At 38.4% G+C, this 21979-nt stretch overlaps 1 protein-coding gene across 6 annotated transcripts in view; it reads left to right on the top strand.

Annotated features, from left to right (window-relative positions):
* The window catches only part of PCDH7 (protocadherin 7), a 396749-nt gene that overhangs the window by 351389 nt on the left and 23381 nt on the right, over positions 1-21979 (top strand). The window contains exon 4 of one of the 6 annotated variants that reach the window (XR_004645831.1): positions 6479-6604. The exons of the other annotated variants lie outside the window; for them this stretch is intronic. The gene's annotated coding sequence lies outside the window, so the exon portion shown is untranslated. The remainder of the gene's footprint in view (positions 1-6478; positions 6605-21979) is intronic. 6 annotated transcript variants of the gene reach the window in all.

Raw genomic sequence — 21979 nt, 5'->3', positions numbered from 1 at the left:
CCAAAGTCCGATTGTTCCTGCCTGCTCTGGCTCTGTGAGGTTCCCAGAAGCAGCCAGCACATCCAACTCCCTAGGTGCAGAGCGGCCACAGAGGCGCCATGTGCTGCCTCCACTCCAAGCCCTGGCTCCGCAGCTCCCATTGGCTGGGAACCACAGCATCCATGAAGCCAGGATTTCACTCAGTAAAAGAAGTTGGCAGTCCCAAAGATAGTACCATCTATAATCAATAAACAAATAACTTTTAAAAGCCAAATTTAGGAACAAATTCTCTTTATCAACACAAAGTTTGAGTAATTAGATTTTCTGTGTGTGCAGTGCATAAAGGCTGCAGAAGAAAAATCCAATTCCCCAACCAAGTCACAAGGCTGAAATATGGTCTTTCCTGCTTTGCAATATTATTCCCTATGATCTGAACCATTGACTTAAGGTTTTGGAATGTTTCAATCAACATATTCAGTTCCACCAAGACCATCACTTTGCAAGTGGTTAAATGATAGAGGGACCTTCTATGGGCCCTGTGCACCTGAATGAATTTTATTCCACTATATCCTGGTGCTCAGACAAAGCACAATTGTAAAGAATGTGTGTGAGGGCTGAGCCACAAAATCAAGACATCTTTTTTCCCCAAGGTATCATTTGCTTTCTGAGTTCTTATTCTCTGAGATGGTGATAGAAACATGTGTGCAGTCCTATAATTATCATTATATTCAACAACTGGGGAGCAGAGCATCCTGAAGTTTCTATGTTTTGATGTTAAGGATAGAAATTATTACTACTAAAAGCTTAAAAAAATAGAGCAATCTGTGCCTTTTCTTCATTTACCTATACATATGCTTGGCTGAATTGGACTGCTTTGTCTTAATGGGAGCTTGAACCTACATGTGTCTGCAAAAATAAAATAAATAAAATTTGCCTTCCCTTTTTGAGATGCACAGTGCAGTACTTTTAATTCCCAAAGATATCACTGAGCCATCAGAAAGGCAAAAGCCTTTTTTTAAAACCACGAAGATTATATTTAAATGTTTCAAGTAAAAGCTTTTGTAACCATCAAAACTTGCACCTCCTTAAACTAGAGGAAGAAAGGAAAGGTGAGTGAAAGGGTCCCAAATGAAAAGTTAGGGTTACCATATCTCAAAAATAAAAAAAGAGGACCCTCCACGGGCCCTGGCCCCGCCCATTTCCCCACCCCTAGCCCCGCCCCTTCCCCCCACCCTAACTCCGCCCCCTCCTCCCTTTCACTCCCAGCCAGGGGGAAAGGGCTGCCCCAGTGCTACCGGCTTCAGGGTTTGCCGGGCAGCCCCCAGACCCTGCGCCCCCAGCCAGACCCTGGGGCGTAGGGTCTGGAGGCTGCCCAGCAAACCGTGAAGCCGGTAGCGCTCGGGCTTTGGGCAGCCCCTATGCCTCCGGACCTTGCGCCCCCAGCCGGGCACTTCCCCTCCCGGGTTCCGGCGGCGCAGGGTCCGGAGGCACGGGGGCTGCCCGAAGCCGGTAGCGCTCGGGCAGCCCGGCTCTTAAACAGAGCCCAAGAGTCAGGGAGGAGCAGAGCTGCCATTTTCCCGGACATGTTTGGCTTTTTGGCAGTTCCCCCCGGACGGGAGTTTGAGTGCTGAAAAGCCGGACATGTCCGGGGAAAAAGAGGATGTATAGTAACCATGGAAAAGTGGCAGAAGGGGAGGGTTATTTTTCAGGTAAGAGTTAGGTAGGTTTCAGGATTTGAACTCACTTGATTAGTAGACACTCAGTAGTGATATCTTGATTCTTGTCTCCCTTTCCAGTTCAGGAAGTTTTGTGGGAGAGGGGAATCTGCAGCCATACTTCATTTCCTTCACTATCTGATCATCCATAAAAAGGTGGGGAGGGGAATCATAAGAGCAAGTCCCTAGGGAAGGTGGAGTGCTTCACTAAACCTGGGTTCTAGCTGTAATGGGAGAAAAATGACAAGATCTCTCCAGAGATTTTCAGTGAAGTAGGAGATGTACAGACAGTGATGCTTATGGTAAAGACACAGCCAAACTTAAAAAATAAATAAAAACATATCAACTGTAGAAAGCCCTATCCTTTACTTTGTCCCATTCCCGACCATTGTTGTCAAGGGACTGGAGAGGAAAAGTAGAGTATGGGACTAATAGAAATGTGTGTTTTGAAATATGCTTTATTGGCATCTGCTATTCAGAATGTGAAGGTTGAGAACACTAGATTGTTACATAGCTGCCACAAGTCCTTAAACAGACACATCAGAGGAAGCTGCTTTATCCAGTAGGGAAGAACAGCAGGTCATGTAAATGATTAAAGGCACTGTAAGCTTACAGCTAGTGGAGAAGAGCTGAGAATCATTGGTGTTCTTTATTTCTAGGACGTGCAATTGCGTCTCTAAGCAGCAGGCAAAGAGACGGTCAGAAAGGGTGGCACACAGGCAAAGTCAGCCTGATCATCCAGGTCAAAATTTTCTAACCTGCAAACCCCACATATTCAATTTAACATTTCACAAGAAAAAAAGGTTTCAACCTGAAGAAGATAATTGTAGTGGCTCAATACTGAAGGATGAATTATCAAAGGAGCAAAGAGAAGCCACAAGATGAATTAGTCTGCAAATAATTTGGGAGACAAGGTAAACAAAACACCTGCAGGACTGAAAAGCACCTATGTCTATTTGATGACTGGGAAATGAGTTACTTTTGCTACATGAAGTTTTTAGGAGTAATTCATTCTTTTTGTGATATGTAATTTAAGATGAACTAAAGGATACACTGCAGTCCACTAGCTACCAAAATCCTGCATTAAATCCTCTTCAGTTCCTTTTAAAGGCATCTGTGGAGCTGAACAGTAAATTAGCTAAGAATCCTACCATGGACCTCAAAATCACAGCTGGAAAACAATGCATTCCAGAGCTTGGCAGCTGGATCCTGTCCTGACAAAATATAGCCTATAAATGGTCAGTCAGATGCTGGCTTTAATGCTGAATTGCATTAAGTATAAGGACAAAATAGAGTAAGATCAATACCACCAGTAGCGGAAGAATGCAGTGCCAAGTTGGGATCAGAATTAAAGTCAAGTGCCAATTTGCCTTGTAATTGTGTTGCTGTTTTGAAAAGACAAAGATGGAAGTTTGTACAGTAGCTGCATAGTTGGGTAAATCAGATCACTGAGGAGTGGTGTGATTTCTAACATACACTAACGTGCTGCACCTTAATTTGTCCACGTAGACTCTGCTGATGCACACTAAAGGCTTCCTAGTGTGCTTTTGCATAGTGCTAACACTAGAGACACTGTAGTGAACACCAGCACAGTCTACACAGACCAATTAATGCACAGCACAATTGTGCGCATTACAGATCACACTCCTGTAGTCTGCATTACTCCACCCTGTGACAAACCCTCAGTTTCAGCTGGATGGATGCATGTGTAACAAAAGAACAAGTGTTTGTTTTCTGAGGCTTTTTGTTTTAGAACATTGCAGTGACTTGTCAACCTAGAGTATTCAACATTCATAGGGCAGTTGGATGGTGTGTTCTCCTGGATTATGTATTTGAATCAGCAATATTAACATGTTTTTCTTTGAAAGATTGTATAGTGATTACACTAAGTTTGATAGTATAGTAAAGACCCTAATTCTCATCTTTATAAGTCAATGTAACTAGGATCTAATAACTCTGGTAAGGTAAATACAAATAATAAAGTGCATGTGTAAGAACACTGAGGCTTTGGCAGAGACGATAAATTATGTAGATTTCAGCCAAAGCTTCTGCAATAAAGCAGCTCTGTTAAGCAGCCTCATTGTTCTTCCCCCCTTTTTTTTTAATGATTTGAGCTCAATTTTTCCCCACTCCATGCAGTGCAGGATTCAAGTTGCACAACACACAAACTATTTGGAGGTACTATGGATTTAGTGGGGTGGGAAAAGAGGGTTTGCCCATCTACTCTGAAATCAACAGTTCCCTAAGCATGCTATACATTTTCACTTGCCTCAGTAGGGGTGCACTGGAGGATATCTAATTTTTTGTCATCTCATTAGATTTCAGTAGCTTTTTTTGTACTATGTTTTGTGTCCTGTAATCAACAAAGAACTAAAATATAGTATAGTAACTCCTCGCTTAACATTGTAGTTATGTTCCTGAAAAATGCTACTTTAAGCAAAATGATGTTAAGCAAAACCAATTTCCCCATAAAAATTAACGTAAGTGTAGGTTTCAGGGAATTTTTTTGCCAGACAAAAGACATTATATACATATACAGTATAAGTTTTAAATTTTAAACAAACATTTTAATACTGTTCTCGCCAATGATGATTGTGAAGCTTGGTTGAGGCAGGGGTGTAGCGGGGTCAGGGCATGGGGTCTTGCCCCACTCCACCTGCCCGGTGTTGCAGCCGGGGAGCGGGTTCGGGGCGCAGGGGCTTGGCCTGCTCCACCTACCCGGCGTTCCAGACAGAGCCGGGAAGCGGGCAAGCACGGGGTGGGAGGAATGGGGCGAACTAAACAACCTTATAACGAAACTTTGTGCAACTTTAAATGAGTATGTTCTCTAATAGATCAGCAACCTAATAACGAAACAATGTTAACCGGGACGACTTTAAGTGAGGAGTTACTGTATTAGAAAAAAATTATTTAAAAGTCCTTTAGAAATAAAGCCTGGTACTGCTAAAGTTTGAGGCCCTTTGAGTCCCACTGAAGGACAGCAGTCCACACAAACTAATACGTAGTTGACAGTGTTTTAAAAAATGTCAAAGGACACTTCACTAAGTAAGCTGGGGTAGGGCAGAGGGAGGGAGTTTGAAACCACTGGCCACTGCCCCCAGCCACTGGAGAGTAATGTCAGTGGGAGTTGAGGGTTCTCAGTGCCTTCCAGGAGGCCTCAGCACCTCACAAGATTGATACTGCAAAGATCTATGTTAATAAAAATCATTGCTTGCACTGAAGAGAGTATGGAAGGAGTGGGCTTGCCTGTATTGATTAAGCTCATCCCCCTTTCTAGGTGTTGTCTGCTATTCCATCTTTTGCCAGGAACTATTTTTATCTTGGCTCATAAAGATATTTATGAAAAACAAATACTTTACCTTAGAATTGACCATGTATCTGTCATGTCAGATAGTTAAAAAAAAAATTGGGAACCTGCTTTGCATTGCATCGCTATTTCATTGGATTTCCCCAGTGTAAGGGAGACCCTCTGGTAATACAGATATTGGTGCAGGCTCTTAAACCACACCCCAGTAGCTGCTTCTGTGTGGGCATGGCTATGACATGCCTAAGTCCACCCTTGACTGCTGTTTAATTATCTTGGGGCTGTTAGCAGCCCGTGCATATTTAAAAAAAAAAAAAAAAAGTTAGGCAGCAGTTATGCCTGGGGACCAGCTCTGTACGCAGTAACCCCAGGACTGAGGGAGTGCAAAAGTAAGTTTCATGCCAACTTTGCCCTACTCAGGACTTGCAGCATGTGCTACTCAGCCATGTCCAAAGGTCTGACCCTTTATCTCTCTTCTCTCATGCAAATTACTGATTATACACTGGATAAAGTAGTAGATAATGGTGGCTCAGGCATAATTTAACTCGAATATTGAAAGCTCTTAATTAGGGCCATCATAATGGACAGTTACAGAAAATAATAACTCTGGGGTAATGGGAAAATTTCTGATGTGGATTAAAATCTTGTAAAATGGTGTTTGAAAAGACAGACAAATAAATAAAAGGAGAGAAAACAATAGGGAATTATTTTTCAAAGGGGAATGACTCATTCCTAAAAACTATGACTTTTACAATATACAGTTGAAGTGGGGGTGGGGGTGTGTGACGTTGATGAAGTTTGCTGTTGACCCTAAATTGCTCCCATTATTAAAATCTCCAGATGAATTTAATTGCGTTGTAGATGGGTGGCTAGAGGAATAGTGGGATTTATTTATTCTGTCTTGTCACTCGATACAAAACTGGAAGTACTTTACTATGATGATGAGGGCCATATAAGAACATGAATAGAATAAGAGAGGGAAAAACCTAAGTATATTTTGTCAGAAGCTAGAACTGTTAGAATTAACTTGATCGATGGTCTTAGAATTATGGAGGGCAAAACAAAACATTATCTGTCTCTCATTTCACTTTGTCCTAATATATGAAAACCAAGATGACACCTGAAAAAAAAGAAGTAAATATAGATGATATATTTGTAACTACTTGTAACTTTCTAGACGAAAGTGATGGTGGCGTTTTTTTCCTTTGTGTTCACTATATTTACAAGAACAAATCAATCATTACAATATATATGCATGTAGTAATTTGAACTTCAATAGTCAAACTACTTGGTATGTTTAGTGAAAAATGAGAAATAGAAATATGAATTCAGAGCTACGATAAGAAACACACATCCACTGAAACAATGAAGCTGTGCTTGCTTCCACCAAGTCCGAATATGGCCTTCAGTCAATAAAGTAAGATAATACAAATTGTTTTTGGTCAAATAAATGTGTCCTTTTCCTTTTCTGTCTATGTAGCTCCTGAATACAAGACTTTTCCCCCTTAATTCCATGATGGTAGAAAATGGGTATACAACTTCCAGATGGAATGTTCGTTTCAACACTGATTGATTGGCACAGCTTCCTACCGGAATATTTGCATCAGTAAAACTAATTTTACTCATTATCCCTGTGTTGGCAGTAATGAATTATAGTTTTAAGTCACAAATATCTATGCAAATGGCTACAGATGAGAGAAGGGAAAAAATGCATGTTCTGGTCTTCCCCAGATGTTTCAGTGTTCACTATCAGGTAGCACGAATTCCTTTTTTTCCTGCCTAATTCTCATTTGTATGAAAATCCAGAAAGAAATGAAAGTACTGTATTAGCTGTATTGGAAAAAATGTTAAGTCAATTATACTACTGCAAGATTTATAAGAACTAAAGTGAGTTTAAATTTGAATTGTCAAAGGAAATTTTACATGCATTAACCACTCAGTAAAATCCATCATATGTATTTAATTATGTACGGGGTTTTGAACCACCATCTCCAAAGCAGCGTAAAAGAGGTTTTTTTCTTAAACTACTGTTCATAGGCATTGCTGTAAATTATACATGTAAAATACTCTGTTTTAAAGTTGAGGTCTCTCCAAAAAAAAAACAAAAAAAAAAAACCCTACTGTGCATATACTTCTATTCCTCTCCTGGCAGCACATAATGTAGTAAGATAAACTTTCCCCTGTTAATGTTCAGCTAGATGGGTGTTGCCAGTCATTTAAGGAAACGTTTGATATTTTAAAATGTTTAATAGATGCAGAAAAGTGTAATTTTGTTTCTAAAAATTAGATAAATCAGAAATGAGGTTTTTAACCCTCTTTTTGCAAGGAAAAATGAATATGGTCTGATTTTAATAACCTGAATATTAAACAACAATTAGTGTGAAGCAAGGAGAGTCTTATTAATGCTTCATAAGTATTATCTGTCAATCTAATTAATAACATTTGTTCTTAAATATACTTTTCATTTGTCTTCAACTGTCTCCATTGCATACATACTCCCTTGCAGTTTCCAGGAAATCTTTCTGGTCTCTAAAAATAATAAGTAACATAAATAAAACTCAACCAGCATGTTAGATTCCTTCGTGTGCATGATCTGATATGTCCCTCTATGTGCAGGTCTTATCCCACTCCTCTCTATAATGTGAATTCTTGTGAGCAGGCAGGCTACTGCAGTGTATGTGGATTCTGCTGTTTAGAGTCCTGTTCTCCTCCAATTGACCTCACGGCAAAACTCCCATTCAGTTGAAAGGGGAGGTGGATCATGTCCTTGCAGACTGGGCATCACTGTATCTTTCAAATTAATACTCTGCCTTCTCTGAGAAGTGCCTTACTGTTCCAGAGTAGTGAGACAGCCACAAAATAAAGCTGACAGACTAACTGTAGGCCTCCCAACGTTGATAGCGGTCCTTTAGACATTTTGAGATTAGTTGATTAAGGTTCAGACAGTGAAACAGTAAATTAATGTTGATTTTGGGCCTCCCAAATTGTACAATGCAAACTCATCAACAACAGATAGACCCAAATATACACAGCTCACTTTCTGAACAAGTTGTTTTGTTTGCCCGGATTTCTTAGGATAGAAATACTCAAATAAACTTAGCTGTCCATTATGGTACCTTTTTGTGTACGGGTTCACTGGGGATTAAGCTAAGAAAATTATGTCCAGTTGTATAGTTGGTTTTTTTTCCCTGTGCTCTGAGGATTAAATTAAGAGAAGACAGGGTTGATTTTCTACTAAAGTCAAATGATTTATCATTAAACTGTTGTGGTGCCCAGTCCTTCTCCTTGCTGATCTCGTTTATTGTCCCAATGATCCGATACAAGAAAACATTACTATCTGTGAATAAAAATATATTACTGTGCATTCGGTCTTTGCAAAGCATTTTAAGTAGCTATTATTATGATTTAATTTGCAGGACTTCTGTGCTTAATAAGCTTTCTGTTTAAAATCCAAGCTCTGAGCTTTCTAAGAGCTACGTGATCTACATGTTAACTCTTTGCAAATAGCATCTGAATAACAGGCAGGGACACACATTAGGAGCTGCCAGAATTGTGTTTGTTGTGGCTGCCCCGTTAGCTGATGCTTGAACAGCTTGAAGTAGAAGCGTATTGATCAATTAGTGCCAGCTCAAACAAGAAGTATGCCAACCTGAAGGGGAGTTAAGGATGAATGCAGAAATGGGCTGTAAGAAGTGTGCATTTGTGGTGATGGAGGGGCAGGACAAAGCCATTTAATATGCAGTCATGAAACAAATATTTGGTTGTGATTAATTTAGTTCACAAATACAGTAGCAGGTTGTTAGTTTCAGGGTGTGACAGTCAGATTATAGTACTCTGCTTTACATTATTTTATGGATCTTATACAAAGTTGTTGCTGTACAAAATAAATTGTTTTCATATATGCATTTGTAAAACATGGCATGTTGATAAGATTAAAATATAAATATTTCTTTTGCATTAGATTTTTTCCCCCCTGTAGAGCTAAAAGTAGTGATGATGTATTGTGAACGCATTAGGCCAAATTCATCCCTGCTGTAAACTCTGTTGCTTGAAGTGGAGTTAGAGCAGTAGCAGTACTGAAATGTGGACTACAGCCTCCAACATCCTTTATGTACGCGGAGAAAATCACTCTAATTAGGAAGAATGTTTAGATGCCAACTGTGGAGAACTTTTAATGGCATTTGTCTCCACAGTGCATTGTTGTGTTGGGAAACTACATGTCTGTCTTTTTTTTTTTTTTTTTTTTGTTCTTTTCATTCTTTCTTTGCCTCTAAAGAAAAACAACCAGTTACTTTTTATTCAGAGCACTTGAATTTAATCAAACATTATTCAGTAGAGAAGGCAAACTGTTGTATTGTTTAGAGCAGGAAAAAGAATTAAACAAGGAAATTGTCCCTCCTCCCAAATAAGTTAGGATCTTTTGGGGCAATATCCTAGAATCTGTTTGTGCATCTACTAACATTACTTGGGTAGCATGCCTTTCATATCTAAACATTGGTAGTAAACAAGTAATGACACGAATGTAGAAATGGTATAATGTGGCTTGTAGGCTAAGTGGTTATTGAAATAAATCTCTTATTTGTATTTTTCTTTTCCACATAAATTAGCAGGAAAAAAGTATTACAGAATATACGATGAAAGGTCCATTAGCTGGCATACAAACTGTTATAGTAGCATTATTCAGCTCAGAGGGGGGAAATGGCATATAATGACACAGGGAAGGTTAGTTTTTATAATTAGAAGAATTTTTAAAAACAAATGCACACAACCTACAACCAGTAAGAAGCAATCTCCTGATTACCTGTGATGGTATGGAGGGAAAAAAATGTTAATCCCCCCCCCCCCCGAAAGAATATCAGTCCTATTGATAAGAGATGCCAACAGATAGATTCCTCAAGCGCTATTGAATTGCCCAACTCTGTTTCCTAACTTCACCTATATTCTTCAAGTCTTTGAAAGTATTTGAATGTCCTATGCAGTACTAGATCAATTTGTAAACCCTTCTGCTTGGTTAATGCAGTGTGGTGCTGTGGCAAAGTTGGAATTTTATTTAATATTTATATGACTCCTAGGCATGCCTCTATACATTGCATTTCTACCCAGGGGGTGCCAAAGTATTAACACTGCTCCTGGAACCACACAAGAGGCATAAAGTGTGTGTGTGTGTGTATATCTATATATCTATATATATAGATATAAATATATATATAAAAATAACCTTGCTGTCTGGGAGGAATGATTATAGTCCTTTAAAGAACTAGCTCAAATCAGCGGAGGGTCCAGCAATTTGGAGAGATGCCCCAGTGACTGAAAAATGAACAGGTAACAGCAGGAAACCCTATCAGGCAGAGCTTGGGAACTGAGGTGGGGAGCAAGATGTCAGGTGACTGAAAGAAAGGGCTTTTTGGAGGGATTCAGGAGACTGGGAGAGACAAGAGGGGACAAGTAGTAGTTGTGTGGCAGGAGTCTAGCTTGGCTGGATTCACTGCAGGGAGCCATGGAAAGAAAGAGATCGGTAGTGCCGAAGACCTAGTCTGAGCCTTGGAGGCCACAGGCCTGCCCCTGTGAAATTGTGTGGCTCCTTGGGGCCTGGTACACTAAAGGGGTCACTTCCAGGAGACTGGTTACAGGCTGGGGCATAGACTAGACTGTGTGACAGATGCAATACAGTCAGTTCTGTTTCAGCTTTGGTTACCATTTTGGAAGGATAGAAACATGTTCCAGAAATGGTAAAATAGAGAAATTGCATGACTTGTAGACTAAATGTAGACGACATTTACAAAATACATATTGGGCTAGCCTATATAATCTGTTAGTAACTTCCCATAGACAAGTTTTCAGTTGGCTTTAGTATCATAGTACACCTCTACCCCGATATAACGCGACTCGATATAACACGAATTCGGAGATAACGCGGTAAAGCAGTGCTCCGAGGGGGGGCAGAGCTGCGCACTCCAGTGGATCAAAGCAAGTTCGATATAATGCAGTTTCACCTATAAGATGGTATGATTTTTTTGGCTCCCAAGGACAGCATTATATCGAGGTAGAGATGTATAGCAGAGGTGTGCCTCAAAATGCAGTAAAGAACATACAAAAATTCTCTGGTTCATGTTACTTATGTCAAAAAGAAGTCTGACCTGGATTTCCCTTTGATCCTTTACCCAAAATGTAACTTTTAAATCAAAATTGATAACACTTTCAAAAACACTAAGTGACTTTGATTTGTCCTGAAGTGTAAGATCCAATGGGCTTAGGCTCTGAAAGTCACTTTTACCCAATAATATTAAAAGGAAAAGCTCATTAAAATGCTACATTAAGAGGCAAGTAAAATTTGTCATGAAATACCTTACTCTCCCAACTTGCCACACGTAGTGTTAATTATTATCACAATTAATTATTTTATAGCACTTCAAAGTGTGCTATACTATATATAAACCATAAAAAGATGCAATTCTGTCTCTAGAAGAATAGACAATCTAATGATTAAATGTGATGTGACTGTGGGTAACATAGTAAGGGAGCAGGATAGAGTGACACAACACAAAGGTTGCTTGGCTTACATGTGCACTTAGTGGTAAAGTTCTTTTTAATGTGTAAAAATGAAGGATAAAAGGAAATGTTTTCTGATTTAACTGCAGAGCTCCTGGAAGAAGTTTTCAGGAGGGATTTAAATTGGGTTAGGTGAGTGATTTGATGAAATGGAATAGGAAAGGCATTGGATGTCTAAGGTCAACAAATATTCAAGCGGGATGAGGGTGTGAGAGACAAACAATGGTATTAAATTCAAATTTAAATTATTGGGGGAAGAGGACTAGGTGTGGACAACATAGTAAGAGGCAGAGTAGGACAAATAGGGAGAGGGTAAAGTTTATGTGAAGCCTTGAATGTGAAGACAAAGGGTATTCTGTGTAACTTTTGTACCATATTTATATTGGATACAGGGGAGCTGTCCTCTTCTAACATTGTTATTGTAAAGCAAGATTTTGGGTAATTGTCAGATCAGGGTTTTCTAGTGCTTTGATATTTTTGGGGTTTTGGCTACAGGGGATACTAAGCACAGGATTTATGATAGTCAGCACAGTTAGTGGCTGCTATTTCTGAGACAGATGGGCTAGGCAAAATACTTGACCTTACTCACAAGTCTCTAAATGCCCCTGGGTACTTTAGCTTCACCGAATTGGCCTTGTCCCAATTCGCTGTAAGAGGACAAAATTAACAGCGAGCTGTTAGTAATTAACTCAACAAGAAATAGCTGTGGATTAAAGTAGAGGACTAATGGGGATAAGCAATGTGACAGAATTTCTTTTCACAATACATAGCGGAGTGTGGAACAAAGGTAGAAGATAGTATCTAAAACAAGTAGCATCAATCCATTCATAAAGGAATTGGTCCTATTTCTGAATTGAGGGGAGGGATACTCAGTGGTTTGAGCATTGGCCTGCTAAACCCAGGGTTATGAGTTCAATCCTTGAGGGGGCCACCTAGGGATCTGGGGCAAAATTGGTACTTGGTCCTGCTAGTGAAGGCAGGGGGCTGGACTCAATGATCTTTCAACGTCCCTTCCAGTTCTAGGAGATAAGATATCTCCATTAATTTATTTTATGTATTTTAATTCAAATGGGGTCCATCCCCTAGAGAGATTGCTGGAGTATGATTGGGCTGTGGTTTCACTTTATGTAACCCTGGTACAACCTATGGAAGGTTTCATTGTGCATTATGGAAACTAGTGGACTTGAAATGCAGCTAGAAATAAAATGGAGAGCCTTGCTGTTCAAGCTGACAGATCTATAATCAGTTGTCATCTCACATTTACTTTCAAAGACTTTATTAAAGTGTATTGAATATTTTGACAGAAAATTAGAAGGCTCTGGACATCATACTATTAATCTGGTGAGAACAAGGTGATAATAAGTGAAGCTTTAATCTTTTAAGGAGCAAAGATATTTATTAATACTGTATTTTTTTCAACCATATATTTTTTAAACCTTTCTTTATTGAAATGGTGGCAAAGATGTCATACCCCCAATATCTTTAGGTTCCCATCTCAGATATTTACTTAAATTTTCAGCTCAATATTTAGTAAGTGCTTTTGAACTTAATGTGTCATCAACGTCATCAACAGAAAATCACCACCCTGCACTTTAAGTAGGGGGTGGGGGTCCTCTGGCTGGCCAGGAGAAGAGGCAATTCTTTCGGGCTAGGGGGAGGAGGGGAGGTGTAAAACTGCTGGAAAAGCAGTGAGGTAGATGACTCACCATCTAGGAATGAAGGGTTTAAAAAGCAGCAAAGAGTCCTGTGGCACCTTATAGACTAACAGACGTATTGGAGCATGAGCTTTCATGGATGAATACCCACTTTGTCGGATGCATGTTTAAAAACGGTTTAAAAAGTTCAGCCTGGGCCTGGCCCCTCCCCTCATTCACTTGGAACAGTCATGAGACCTAGTATTTTAAAGGGAGGATCATTTCCCCTGGGGGTTGTCACTTGTGTCATAAAGCAGCTGTAGACCCTGCCGTGTCCCAAGTAAAACCAGGCATTTTGGCCTGAGCAGTGGTTTGATTCTGACTGATACCAAAATAAGTGGCTGTGGGTAGTAATAGCGAGAGCCCTGGGCACATGGTAATAAGTGATCTAAAGTATTTGGGCAGGACCTAAAACTCCCATCACAGCATTTGAGGATGTGTTTGTGTGAGAAATAGTCAGATTTGAACACAGAGCTCTTTGCCTAATCCTAGTATGCTGTATGTGAGTTATTTTGCCATCTAATCTCTGTATTCAGGATTGTACCTGTTGTAAGTAAATTACCCTAAAACACCATATCCTGTGTCTATGCAACTGTTTTCTCTCACAACAAGGGAATAACCCTTACCCTCTCACTGACTGTGCACAAGCTAGGACATTTTAATTGTACCTCTTGGTTTGACGTTACAATCCCAGATTAAAAAATAAACTATTTTTAAAAAGTCAATATTTAAGGTCAGGATTTTTGTTCTAATAGAGACTTAATAATTGGAACTGTCATAAATATTCTGTTGCCTGAAATGCGCTTGTACAGGTATAAGAATATGAAAATTAGAAGTTCTGCCTGCCATTATTATCCTAGTAGAGTTTAAGGAAAATACACTTTGATTTTGAGAAGTTAACTATTTATGATTCTAAATCACCATGACTATTCATACATAAATAAGCAGGTCTGAAAATGTTCTCTGTATCTAAATATTTCCACAGAAGTATCTCTCTACTTTGGGTGTGCAGTATGAAGTCTGCTTCACCTACACTTGCCCCATATTTTTCAGGCTCTATGTATTTTTGGCTGTGCCAGCAGACTGAAAACTCAAAATACATTTTAGTTATGAGTCAGGCATTAGAAATGTGCCCTGTATCCCAACAGACATCTTCCTCAAAGTTCAAATTGTAGTTTAAAAATGAATAGAAATGAGTTCTGTTTTACCAATAAAAGATTAATGTTTTCCTACCAAATTTAAGATTGTGACAGCTCAGTCCTCTGCAATTGCTAATAGAGAGCAATGCAGTTTTCATGACTTTCATAAAGAGCTGCATTTTGAAATAGGTATTTTTTTTACCTTCAGCAATGCTTTATACACGGCTGCTACACTCTGTGAGGTCTCAATCCAAAATGTCTTCTAAAGCATATGAAGCAGTGCCCTTTGATATTTATAGGGTTTAAAATAAATTGTTCAATTCTCTCTAGAATTGCTTCCTGTCGAGACGATCCTCATAATTAAAAGAGCAACTAGAATAGAATTGAAATGCAAGTATTTTGATGCATTGAATACCTGGTGGATTGTCTTGAAATAAACTGACCTATAGTTATTACTGATATTTCCCTTTCTAATCAGGATTTGCATAACTACATAAAATTAGCTCATCCGTATTCCTTTTTTGAAAACAGAGAATATTTAGCATGAAGGAGGTAATTATACTATTTGGGATAATAGTCGGGTTTACTGTCTGGGATAGCTATTGAGAACACTACATAAATTTCATTATAATTGCTTAGATCCTGTTTAGATTAAAGCAGATTTCCTTTTAAACTTGTGTTAATGCTTTCTGTTATTATTTTTTTTAATAAGTTGGCATAATTTTATAAGCATGAATGCCTCATTTATGTTCATTTTAACCTTCTGTTATCCTTTTTTTTTTTAAAAAAAAAAAAGAAGTAAAAAGTTTAATTGATAATATACAAGTTGGACAGAAGGAATATGTTCAGAGAGGAATAGCTTACTATGTGTAGTATAGGACTGAAAGTGACTATTTCGTTTTAATGTACTCTTACTGTTTCGGAGAAGGCAACTTTGAAGGTCAATAGTGATTACTAAAATAAAACTCCATATATAGGGAATTCCAACTGCACCTTCATTTTCTATCTAGCCCCCATATATGATTTATATATGTTCCTTTATTTAGTTAATCCCTGTCCACATGCAGGTAGGCACATAACCTGCAACTTACATTTTGAATAGGATGTATATTTTGCAATCTGATTTTTGTGGGAAAGAGAAGGGAAGCAAAAGCCTGATCCGGTTGGCATTGATTCCATGGCATATTTTTCACGAGTAGAACATAAGTTGATAGGCTTTTTATATCTGTAACATTGCTCCATGGTTAAGGGGCCACAGATTATAAGCTTCATTGTATCAGCTTTCTAAACTGAGAGGTTAGGCTTGTAGGCAAGGTCTGATGAACTTCCTTTGGTTCATCAGAATGGAAGTCAATGGTGGTGAACTACAGAGGAGGTTCATCAGATAGGGAAAGTGTCATGGGGCAGAGCTGGTATCTCCACTCCTCAGATAGCTTCATCTCTTGAAGTACCACTCTCTTCCTGCTCTGTCCAGGTTCACTTGTCTCTGGTGTGAGTACCTCTACTTTCAGTCTGCATTCCATGGCTTTCTAATACACCTCTACCTCTATATAATGCTGTGCTCAGGAGCCAAAAAATCTTACCGCGTTATAGGTGAAACCGCGTTATATCGAACTTGCTTTGATCAACCAGAGTGCGCAGCCCCGCCCCCTGGAGCACTGCTTTACCGCATTATATCCGAATTCATGTTATATTGGGTTGCATTATATCGAGGTAGCGGTGTATTTGCTTGTTTTGTCTTTTGACTGTATCCTGGTAAAGCACATGTTGGGGAGTGAGCCAAATATGGTAACAACCTTAGCTCCAGTTTTAACACAGATTTTTGTCTTGTGAGGATATCTTTCATAATGTTGAAAATTATGACCCTATGTATATGAATGTTGTTGTTGATCCATCGCTTTGTTCAGGGAGTTTAGAATTTCAGCATTTTATAAAGCTTCATCTCCCTTGTTCATAGTAGCCACAATTTAAATACACAAATAAATAAATAAATAAATAAAAATCCAAGAGACTCAGTCCTGTATTCTTTACATACCCCAAATTCCCAGTTGAAGACATCGAGGCCAATTCTGATCTCACATACACCAGTTTTAGTGTGTGAAACTTCCCATCGGCTTTACTGATGTTACTTCTGATTTCTACATCTTTACATTAGTGAGATACAAATCAGACCTCAGTGAATGCATAAATAATGCAAGATCAGGCCCTGGGTAACCAAAATATTTGTGCTTTTTAGAAATGTAAATGAAGTTTGAATTGACTAGACTTCTAAACCTTGAGCACTAATGAATTAGTGAATCTTATCAAAGCTGTGCCTTAGGTATGTATTTACTCTCCCAGAAAGACAGATTAGGCCAGCCCTCCACCAGTGACAAAATCTCTGACCTTTATAAATAGAGTCTTTGGTAAATTCTCTGATTATAGTTGGTCCATGGAGCTGAAGCCTTAAAAATGTCAGAATGCATTTAAAAAGCTGCTTTACCCACAGAATCAAAGCAGAGGTGCCTGCAGTTAAATTCATATAGAATAAGAAATGTTAATCTAGAACACCTATCAATAGAGAAAAAATGATACTTAATTTTTGTAATGTCAACAAGCAATGTGATTTTTTTCAAAAACCTGAATGTTGTTATAAATCTTAATACAAATGATCACCCTTACATAATTAAAAAATGTGAGTAGAGAATGATTAGAATAGTTCTATCTACAGCATAAGGTTCCTAAGTAGTTTGAGACAGCTATTTTGTTGTTCTAACAGAAGATGTGATCATTATCCTAAAAACAATTTCAAATATAGCAAGGGTATTTTTTATATTGAGTTTTGAACAGATGGCAATGTAAAATACATTAAATCCATTGAATCACTGTTAGTGACAGACCAAAAATCCTTTTAATCTGTTGAAACTTAATTGGTGCAGTGTCTCTCCAATGACTTTTATATTTGTGTAGTTAGAACATGGCATCAGTCATAAAAGTGAAGAAGTCTTGTTTCATTAATCTGTCTTTGGACATAGTATCCAGTGTTTTGTAAGAGAAGCAATCATACATATTCCAGCAAATGATCTCAGTGAAGAGTTATGGATTTAAATATCTTAAAGATAAGAGTTGAGCAAATTTTTATCATTTGACAATTATTTGGCTGGTAGTTGCACTCTGCTAATGTTATCTGCAGGTAGATCGTGGATGTGCACTCAATACAACCAATCCAGGGGCTAAAACATTCATATTATGTATTTTATGATATTATAAAGTGCTGAAATATGCCAAAGATGTGATAGCAGACTTTATCTGGGGATGATTGACATCAGAAAGAAATGCATAGCAAACCAGAGTAAAATTCACCCTATTAAGTCTGATCCCTTAAAGGAAAATAAAGAAGATCTGTCTTTCATAGACTTTACTTGAAGCATGAAAATTGTTAAAGGGCATCCTAATTTAGCCAGTTCACAAAGCTGTCTGTGATGGCAGGAAAAGATTCTTGCTTGAAATGGATGCTTCATTTTCTTTCTCCCAGTAGCTATTCAGAGTCTTTTTTTCTATTTATATTCATTATTGTTGCTGTAAGAACAGTGCTGTTCTTCATTACTTCATTGGCATGAGATGTGCTGATTCAGCTTTACTGTCAGTTCTGACCTCTTTCTCTCCCTCCCCCATTTTCGATGACTAAAAACAGCGGTAAACAGAAAAAGGAATCATCATGACATGCTTATGCAGCAGCACAAAATAAGTTTAACAACACTCAAGGCACACAAAGTTGTGGTGTGTGGTATAAATTTGGTAGGGGACTGCATGAGATCATTTTGTTGTTTGATACTACCATGCAGCCTCTGAGTTTTCACATATCTGAAGTGTCAGTAAGGGATTTAAGAGTAAACAGAAATAATCCAATGAAAAATAAAGATTCTCAAGACACCATCTGAAACATTACCCTGAAGAGCAGAACCAAATGAATTTTACATCGAGTGACATGATCAATTTAGTGTTTCTAAATTGAAAAGGTTTTGATGGTGATATATGAAGCTTTCCCCTACCCCCACAAAAATACATAGATATTTCTAGGTATCTGATATTTTGCATTACCAAGCAGCATCTCTGGTTTCAAAAGTTTATACATTATCCATGAATACTTTTTTTTTTTCTGTGACTCCTCTGTGTGGCATTGGTCTGATGCTAATTGTGAGCTGTGATCTCAAGATAGGAAAATGAAGTATCTAATTATATTCATTATAATACACTACCAAATTATTCTGTAAAAATGCATTTAATTTTTCAAATGGTTTGCTTTTTAAATATTCATACTTAAGATCAAAAGTATTTTTAAAGCATCTCATTGGGAGTCACTTGATTTAATTGGACTGGGAAAGCAGCTTGAAATACAAATTCCACCAACCCAAATCCAATCATCTTCCATCCACTACTATGGATTGTGATTTTATTCAACCTCACACTAAACAGATGAGTGATGAGATGGTTTGTCTGGGTCTGACTTAGTAGATTGTTCTCTGAGGTGATTTGCTTACAAGGGGGCACTTAGTATGGTTAACAACTCTCACCATTAGTTGTTACTATACATTAGTACTGATACCTCTGAGGACTGTGACATATTTGTTAAGGGAATTGTAAAAGAACTTCAAAACAACATGTTCCTGGAATATCAAATGGCTCAAGCGGTTGATAATTGGACATAGTCTTTTGTCTCTAGGTCACTGCTTCAAATCTGAAGTAGGTTGGTACAGACCAGCAGTTGTACCATCTGATGGCTATTCAGTGATTTACAGGAAATATATTGATCACTGTCCGATGCTTAATATACAAGTGTCTATAGGCATAAGAATTACTACCCCAACAGCCACCCTTAATGATTCTCTCTTAAAGGAGAACCAGAGACTGAAACAATGACTGCAGGAATTGAATTATCCTTTCCTTCCTCAATATGATCATTTTTAGAAAAGTTCATTTTGAGGTCTGGGGGGCTGGCCGAAGTGAGATGACAGAAGAATGATTCCTGTTTTAAAATGTTTACTGTAAGGTGGGAGTTATGTGATGAGTGGATGAACAGAGATGAGTGACTAACAGATGAGGGTTTAAATTGTTGGATTTAATTAAAGATTATGTCCCCTTTGAAATTATGTGCAATATAGTGGAATTTAAAATGTGTATCATGCAATTTGAAGGTATGCTAATTGAGAATGTTAGTTAACAGGGAACTAGATAGCAAGTTAAAGATAGCTTGGACTCACTTGTGGACAAAATACCAATAAACCTAATTATATGGACTAAAATCTAATTATTTTCACAGGGTTTGATTCAAATTGGAGGCAGTAGTACCAATCAATCAGTATACTTTATCTGCTTCCATTAAAGATACTGCAGTTATGAGATTTGTCATACAATCAGAGGGGGGGGGGGGAGTGAAAATAGAAAAAGAAATGATCCAAAAATGTTTCTGTTGAGCCTGAGCTTTACCGCGTTATATCAGAATTCGTGTTCTATCGGGTCGTGTTATATCGGGATAGAGGTGTATCCTAAGTAGATATGGTTACTTCTCTTCCACATAGTATTTTTTCTTGCAATGCAAAGGGAGCCATCTTGAAAATTATCCAGTTGAAAATATTTCATGAACTGCACTGGAATCAGATTGATGCATAAATTAGTACTGGCAAGAGATTACTTGATTTTAAAATGAGCCCCCTGTATAAAAGATTATTAAAGACAGCTAGCGACATTGATAATCCAAAATTATATCCTGAATGGCTGTTAGATTTGTGTGCATAAATCACGCCCCAATATGCACAACTGGGACCAAGTTCATGTAAAATAATAATAATAAAAAAAAATAGAAGCTCAGGAGGTCATCTAGTCCAAACCCAGGCTCAAAGCAGGACCAACCCCAACTAAATCATCCCAGCCAGGGCTTTGTCAAGCCTGGCTTTAAAAACCTCTAAAGATGGAGATTCAACCACCTCCCTAGGTAACCCATTCCAGTGCTAAAATCCCTATGCCCTTCGTGCTAAGTATTTTAATTTTTTTTTTCTTTCAATAAAAGGGGGGATATTTAATGTTTTCTCTATTTCCTTTTTTAAAAACCTCTCTTAATCTACATTAGTAATGTTTTATTTTTCCAATAATTAGAAGTGTCAGGTTCAAAGCAAAGCAAACCAAAGCCTGTAATACCCACAGACTTTTGTTTGTCCCAGTCACAAACTTTTTCTTCCCTCTTTTGCTTCATTATGTCCCTATTCATGACCTAAACATGACTTCTTAGCCTTAAATCTTTGCATCTCCTAGTTCAGATATAGGCTCTTAAAAGAAACCCAGCTACCCCTCTAGCACTGCTGAACACTGCAACTGAGCAATGGTGGATCAAGAGTGTTGAGAACCTGTGGGTTTACAGATGGCATACTCAAGAGGAGAATTTAATTTCTGATGTTTTACTTAAAACAAGTCACTAATATCTTTATTACCCCTTAACAGCTACAATTTAAAAACTATTTAAATATGTTAACATACAATATTTCAATCTTTTATGGTACACCTCTACCTCGATATAACGCTGTCCTTGGGAGCCAAAAAATCTTACCGCATTATGGGTGAAAACACGTTATATCGAACTTGCTTTGATCTGCACCTCCGTCCCCCCCCGCAGCACTGCTTTACCGCGTTATATCAGAATTTGTGTTCTATCGGGTCGTGTTATATCGGGGTAGAGGTGTATCCTAAGTAGATATGGTTACTTCTCTTCCACATAGTATTTTTTCTTGCAATGCAAAGGGAGCCATCTTGAAAATTATCCAGTTGAAAATATTTCATGAACTGCACTGGAATCAGATTGATGCATAAATTAGTACTGGCAAGAGATTACTTGATCTTAAAATGAAGGGCAATATGCAAGACATGGGCTGATAACAACTTCTTGGGAGTGGAGACCAATGGTCACTAAACTAGACAATAAAGCAGTCCAAAGTGTGTATACTACACTTCTTGAGAAATCAGGGCAAGTCACCAATTGAAGCAGAATGGATTCCTCTGTGTGTGGGTGTTTTTTTTTTTTGTGACCCATAAAGTAGAGGGCTTATGCCACCACTCTTCTGTGACGTTCAAGATAAAACACAAAAATTACTAACTTTTTACATATTTATTAGTCTACATATAAGACAGAGGGGAGGTGCTCATTTTTTTTTTTCATTTTTATCAGTCCCAACTCTTTCTCCTTTTTGTGTAAGGAATATCTTTCTCACAGATAACTATAGGTCTGGCAGGGACGTTGAGAGGTTTATTCTGCAATGAGGCAGGACCAAGTATACCTAGATCATTCCTGATAGGTGTTTGGAGGTTTTTAAGAAAAAGTGGACAATGACAGGGACTCCACAATCACTGTTGGAAGCCTATTACAGTGATTAGCTATACTTATAGTTAGAAAGTTTTTCCTAAAATCTAACCTAAATCTAGGGTTACCATATTTAAAAAATAAAAAAAGAGGACACTCCATTGGGGCCCTGCCCCTGCCCCTTTCCCACCCCCGACCCCGCCCCAACTCCACCCCTTCCCCAAAGTCCCCGCCCTAACTCCGCCCCCTCCCCTGAGCGCCCCGCATTCCCC

Source organism: Trachemys scripta, chromosome 5 (genome assembly GCF_013100865.1).
Source record: "Trachemys scripta elegans isolate TJP31775 chromosome 5, CAS_Tse_1.0, whole genome shotgun sequence".
NCBI lineage: Eukaryota > Metazoa > Chordata > Testudines > Emydidae > Trachemys > Trachemys scripta.
The sequence above is the reverse complement of the archived record's forward strand: the minus strand, read 5'-3'. Positions and strand labels throughout refer to the sequence as shown.